This window comes from Physeter macrocephalus, chromosome 14 (genome assembly GCF_002837175.3).
Source record: "Physeter macrocephalus isolate SW-GA chromosome 14, ASM283717v5, whole genome shotgun sequence".
NCBI classification, from domain to species: Eukaryota; Metazoa; Chordata; class Mammalia; order Artiodactyla; family Physeteridae; genus Physeter; species Physeter macrocephalus.
The window spans coordinates 91,410,253-91,417,532 of NC_041227.1; positions in this window are offsets into that span (position 1 = coordinate 91,410,253).

Sequence of the window (7,280 nt, forward strand, 5' to 3'; positions counted from 1 at the left end):
CCTTCTCCAAGGGAACTAAGGGCACCTGCTACAGAATGTTCATGCCTCTGCCCAACTCAGGGACAGACGCACAGACGTGTGATCAGACAGTCGTCCTGGCCCCCCACCCCACATCCCCCACTGCCTGCCCTTCCCCCACCAGGCTTAGAGAGTGGATGTGCCTGGCCTGGGAGCTGGGAGATCCGCACTCCACTCTGCACCCGGGACCACACCTGCAGTGCGAATTCTGGCAGACCCCAGCCCCTGTTTGTACCTCAGTTTCCCCTCTTGTACAGTGGCTGGGGATGGGGTTGTATGGGAGGGATCAGGTGGTCTCCAAGGCTCTCCCCCTCCAGTTCCAGGTCTGTGACGTTCTACACTGCTTTAGGCAGAAACGTGCGCTCAGAGGAAACCTTCCACATAGCGTCAGTAGCAGGCGTCGGGGAGGGGCTGGGGGTGGGATGGGGTGGAGCCTCACTTGCTCCGCTACAACACCTGAGTGGACAGAGCCCTGCCCAGCTGCTGGGTCCTGGGCAGTCTCCCCCTCTGGCCTCAGTCACCTTGCTGGCACAGCGGGGGCTGGACAGGATGGTCTCACCAGCCTTTTGAGTCTCCCTCACTTCACAGCCTCGAGAAACCTCTCCAGATGCACCTTGGGCCTCCTCATGCCTTGGGACCAGGCCCCTGCCCTGCCCCGGCCCCCACACCTCCACCAACCCTCGCCCACTGGGGTCTCTCCTGGTTTGCCTCCTCCCCTCTGATTGGGCCTCCTGGGTCCCCTCAGTCCCCTTAGTCTAAGCGAGGAGTGAGTGATGTAGGCCAGCTGGAAGCCAGTCACGTGCCTGGGATCTTCCAGAGAAAAGGAAAGGGGCACCCGGAAGGTCCCCACAGGTCCAGCAGAGTCTGAATTGGATGTGGTGGACAAATCTGGTCTCTTTTCAGTTGCAGGGGATACAAGCCCAATTTAAATAGGCTGAAGCACAAATGGGAAATTATTGGCTCATTTCTGTGAAAAGTCCAGGGGACAGCAATGGCTTCAGAAACAGCTGCATCAAGGGTTCTCAAATTATGAATTGGAGAATTGGTCTCTCTCTGCCTCTGGGATGTTTCTTCTGTGGTGGCTCCATTTTCAAGAGGGTTCTCTCCTCATGGTGGTAAAATGGCTGCCAGGAGCTCTACCTAACATCTCACTTGCATGGTCACCCTAGAGGAAGGAGATTCTGCCAACAGTTTCATCAAAAGCCCCTGATTTGAGTCTCATATCCTCTGCTCCCATGGGATGTGGGTCCTGTGCCCCTTCCTGAACAAATCCTTGTCATGCTCCAGTTGGTTATATGGAGTCATATGCTCTAAACCCGGGAGATGGGGGGTGGTGAGGAGGAAGAGGGAAGAGGTCAACACAAGGGCTGAAGGGGGTTCCTCAAAGGACAGGCAAGGCGCTGAACCTGGAAGAAGAGGTGCTGAGCAGGCAGGAACATGAAAGGCCACCACCACTGCAGGAGCATGCCAGGTCAGGGACCTCCTCCACGGGCACTAAGAGGGGCCAGCTCTGTGTGAGCTTCTGTGATGGTCCCGGGGGGAAGGGAGGAGGCTCCTGGCCAACCCTGGGCTCCAAGGAGCCCCAGCAGTGGCACAGTCCTCAGGGAGGAGGTGTAAGGGCACAGAGTGAGTGCTGAGTGCAGAGCAGCCCAGAGACGAAGCCTCACGGATGACGGAGGGCTGAGGAGGGTCCGTGGCCTTGGTGGACAAGTCTCTCTCCTGGGAGGCTGGGAGACTCTCGAGGGAAATGCCATCTGATCCTTATTCTTAGAAACAGGAAGTGATAGCTTCCTGAGAGCAAACTGACCTCATCCCCAGGCCCCGAGCCATCAGGGGTCCAGCCACTTCCAAAGGCATGTGGTTACAGGTCACACGAGGAAGCATAACTAATAGATCCACATCTTGCCTCTCATTCCTCTTCTAGCCTCAAAGTGAATCATCATCCCCTTAAATAAAGGTACCCCTTGATCGGGCCCTTGGTAAGGGGCACGGGTGGCGTGTCATAAACTTGATCCATCCCACTGAATCTGACTTTAATACCTTTCAAGTGTGACTGCCTCTCATGTGCTAATACTGCCATGTGCTAATTACCTCCATGTGTTAATACCACCATGTGCTTATACCTCCATGTGCTAATTATTTCCCATGAGCTCACACATTCTGTGTGCCAGTGTCTTCCAGGTACTAGCTTCATTCTGGGCTTGTGAAGGGCTTTAAACAGCACAAGTTAGTACTCGGAACTACACTCAGTTTTACCTGGGTATTGATGGCTCCTTGCTCTGAGCATCTGTCAAGGTCAGAGTCTGGACCATAAAGGATAAGGGCTGTCCCCAGAGTCTCCTGGAAATGATAGTTCTGAAAGAAATTCCTGCTGTTCCTCTGCCAGCCTTTCTGGCTGGGAGAGCAGGGAGCAAGCAGAGCAACTAGAGCCGAGAGGCCACGGTGCTGCCCTTGGCCCTGGCCCTGGCTCGCTGGTGACCTTGGGGAACTCCTTGAGCTTCAGACCTCCTCGAGCCACCCGGTAGGCCCTCTGGATCTGTGCTGGCAGATTCCTGGCTCCAAGGTGAGCCTGGGCCAAGCCACAGCCTCCCTCCTCTGGCTTCCACTGCCACCTCCACCCGGCGGTTCCCATGGCGGCAGCCTCGGTCCTCTGTTTACTCTGCTCTCTGTTTGTGATTTTTCCACAACAGGGCATTGAGGACACAATGCCAGCTTCCCCCCAAGGAGGTGCTGCAGAGCCCACACCCACAGCCAAACAGCGGATGTGACTCTCCAGACCGGCGGTGGGGGGTGGGGCGTGCGTCTCAGACTCCCATGGCCCCGGGGCCTAGACCTCAGCCTTCTGAAGGGGTGCAGAGAGCCCGGGTCAGATTGGGGTTCCATCCCCAGAAACATGCGTGAAACCTACAGCAAGTCACCTGCCCTCTGAGATAACTCCCAGGCTGTAAAATAGGTCATGTGCCAGCCTGGGGGCCTCTGTGAGGCTCCAAGAGCCCACCGCCGACAAAGGGTCTGCCTTAGCTCCTCCCAGAGGCAGCCCCTGCCCGGCATCCCCAGGCACGAAGGGTCAGAGACTCTGGGCAGCAAATGCTTCCTGCCGCAGCTGGCTCCAAGCCAAGCACTGCCTGGCCACACTCAGGTCAAACCAATAGTATGGCTTTCACCCCGGCCTCCGGTCCCCGGCCAGGAGCAGGCCCCGGGTGAAAATGCCAAGACACAAATCCTAAGCATCACTGGGTTTTGTGGTCCTAAGTGTATATACCATCATTGTAAAAGACTAAATATAGAAATAATTGGAAAACAAGTGTCCTTAAACTTCTTGGGTTCCCGGCATAAGACAGTAACTGACACTCAGCATGCAGTATGTGCTAGGTGTAATCTGAGCACTTTGCCTGACTTTACTCCCTTTATCCCCACTGAGGTTTTCCTCCTTTGATGGTTTATCTGGGCTGAGAGAGGCTAAGTGACTTGCCCAAGGGCACATACTTGTTTATGGTAGGTTCAGGAGCTGAATTCTAACAGTCAGGCCCCTGAAATTCAGGAGGCTGATCTCTGTGTGATGTTGCCTGGAAACGCTGACATCTATTGTTTTGAGGTGTGGGGTGGGACCAGTTATTTTTCCAGGAGCTTAGAACAGTCCACCAGGCACTCTAAGCCTCGCATCCTCTAAGGATCCTTATCCTCAGGGCCATCCAGGCAGGGTGGGTGAGGAGCCCTCAGCTCCAGGCCTTCTGTCTCCTGCCTCAGCCTTACCCCAACCCCAGACTCTGGGCCCTTTGGTCACTGGTGGGCTCTCCCTCCCTCCCAGCCAGCCTGCCTCCAGTCCCCTCATTTCAGTGTCCTCCCACTTCTCCAGCTTATTTCCCCAATTGCTTTGTCTTCTTGTTCTGTCTTTACTCATCATATTCCTTTCTCCTAGTCTGTCTTTTTTCATCTTCCGAGACCCAAACCATCCTGGCCTGAGCTGGGTCTGGCATTTAGTAGACCTGTCCTTTCCGAAATGGTGTGAGTGTGTCCTCTCTTCAAGGTTCTCAGGGGGCCTGGGAGACACCCAGCCCAGGGGTCTGTGTGGCTGGGACAACTGGATATTCACATGCAACAGACTGAAGTTGGGCCCTTACCTCACACCATACACAAAAGTTAACTCAAAATGAATCAAACAGTTAAAACTCTAAAATTCTTAGAAGAAAACATAGGGGTAATTCTTCATAACCTTGAAATTTATAATGGTTTCTTAGATATGACACTAAAAGCACAGGCAACAAAAGACAAATAGATAAACTGGACTTCATCGAAATTAAAAACTTTTACAAAGGAGGCAAGAATATACAATGGAGAAAAGACGGCCTCTTCAGCAAGTGGCACTAGGAAAGCTGGACAGCTGCATATGAAACAATGAAGTTAGAACACACCCTCACACCATGCGCAAAAATAAACTCAAAACGGCTTAGACTTAAATATAAGACTTGATACCACAAAACTCCTAGAAGAGAATATAGGCAAAACATTCTCTGAAAGAAATCATAGCAATATTTTCTTAGGTTAGGCTCCCAAGGCAAAAGAAATAAAAGCAAAAATAAACAAATGGGACCTAATCAAACCTATAAGCTTTTGCATAGCAAAGGAAGCCATAAACAAAACAAAAAGACAACCTATGGAATGGGAGAAAATATTTGCAAATGATGTGACCGACAAAGGCTTAATTTCCAAAATATACAAACCGCTGATACAGCTCAATATCAAAAAACAAACAAACAACCCAATCAAAAAAATGGGCAGAAGACCTAAATAGGCATTTCTCCAAAGAAGACATACAGATGGCCAACAGGCACATGAAAAGATGCTCAACATCATTAATTATTAGAGAAATGCAAATCAAAACTATGGGTTGGCCAAAAAGCTCGTTTGGTTTTTTCTGTATGATGGCTCTAGTAGCCCTCAGTTGTCTTTCACTTCATTCGAAACAACTTTGTTAGACTGTATTGTGACAACTGTCATATCAGTGTGCATTTTAAAAAAACATCAAAATTGGTGAGTGTTTCTGTAACCATTTTAATATTGAAGATGGAAGAAAAAAAGTAACATTTCTGGCGTATTATGCTTTATCATTTCAAGAAAGGTAAAAACGCAACTGAAACACACAAAAAGGTTTGTGCACTGTATGGAGAAGGTGCTGTGACTGATCAAACATGTCAAAAGTGGTTTGCGAAGTTTTGTGCTGGAGATGCTCCATGGTCAGGTAGACCAGTTGAAGTTGATAGCGATCAAATTGAGACATTAATTGAGAGCAAGCAACGTTATACCACGCGGGACATAGCTGACATACTCAAAATATCCAAATCAAGTGCTGAAAATCATCTGCACCAGCTTGGTTATGTGAATCACTTTGATGTTTGGGTTCCACATAAGTTAAGCGAAAAGAACCTGCTTGATGTATTTCTGCATGTGATTCTCTACTTAAATGTAACGAAAATATTCCATTTTTAAAACAAATTGTGACGGGCGATGAAGAGTGGATATTGTACGACAATGTGGAATGGAAGAGATCGTGGGGCAAGCGAAATGAACCACAATTAACCCCACCAAAGGCCGTGATGTTGTGCATGTGGTGAGATTGGAAGGGAGTCCTCTATTATGAGCTCCCTCCGGAAAACCAAACGATTAATTCCAACAAGTACTGCTCCCAATTAGACTGACTGAAAGCAGCACTCGATGAAAAGTGTCCAGAATTAATCAACAGAAAACGCATAATCTTCCATCAGGATAACACAAGACCACATGTTTCTTTGATGACCAGGCAAAAACTGCTACAGGTTGACTGGGAAGTTCTGATTCACCCACCGTATTCACCAGACATTGCACCTTCGGATTTCCATTTATTTCGGTCTTTACAAAATTCTCTTAATTGTTGTGCATGTGGTGAGATTGGAAGGGAGTCCTCTATTATGAGCTCCTTCCGGAAAACCAAACGATTAATTCCAACAAGTACTGCTCCCAATTAGACTGACTGAAAGCAGCACTCGATGAAAAGTGTCCAGAATTAATCAACAGAAAACGCATAATCTTCCATCAGGATAACACAAGACCACATGTTTCTTTGATGACCAGGCAAAAACTGCTACAGGTTGACTGGGAAGTTCTGATTCACCCACCGTATTCACCAGACATTGCACCTTCGGATTTCCATTTATTTCGGTCTTTACAAAATTCTCTTAATGGAAAAAATTTCAATTCCCTGGAAGACTGTAAAAGGCACCTGAACAGTTCTTTGCTCAAAAAGATAAAAAGTTTTGGGAAGATGGAATTATGAAGTTGCCTGAAATATGGCAGAAGGTAGTGGAACAAAACGGTGAATACATTGTTCAGTAAAGTTCTTGGTGAAAATGAAAAATGTGTCTTTTATTTTTATTTAAAAACCTAAAGAATTTTTTGGCCCATCCAATAAAATGAGGTCTCATCTCACACCAGTAAGAATGGCCATCATCAAAAAGTCTACAAATGGGAATTCCCTGACGGTCCGGTGGTTAGCACTTGGTGCTTTCACTGCCAAGGGCCCAGGTTCAATCCCTGGTCGGGGAACTAAGATCCCGCAAGCCGCACAGTGAGGCCAAACAGAAAAAAAAGCCTACAAATAACAAATGTTGGAGAGGGTGTAGAGAAAGGGAACCCTCCTACACTGTTGGTGGGTATGCAAATTGGTGCAACCACTATGGAAAACAGTATGGAGGTTCCTTAAAAAAATTAAAAATAGAGTTACCATATGATCCAGCAATCCCACTGCTCGGCATATATCCAGAAAAGAAGAAAACTCTAATTCGAAAAGACATATGCACCGCAATGTTCATAGCAACACTATTTACAATAGCCAAGACGTGGAAGCGACCGAAGTATCTATCAACAGGTGAATGTATAAAGAAAGTGTGGTATACATTTATGAATGTATAAAGAAGAATGGACAGTCCGTCCCATCAGGAAACTTGCACAAGCCTCTTAGATAGCCTCATCCACCAGAGGGCAGAGAGCAGAAGTAGGAAGAACTACAATCCTGCAGCCTGTGGAAAACCACATTCATAGAAAGATAGACAAGATGAAAAGGCAGAGGGCTATGTACCAGATGAAAGAACAAGATAAAACCCTAGAAAAACAACTAAATGAAGTGGAGATAGGCAACCTTCCAGAAAAAGAATCCAGAATAATGATAGTGAAGATGATCCAGGACCTCAGAAAAAGAATGGAGGCAAAGATCGAGAAGATGCAAGAAA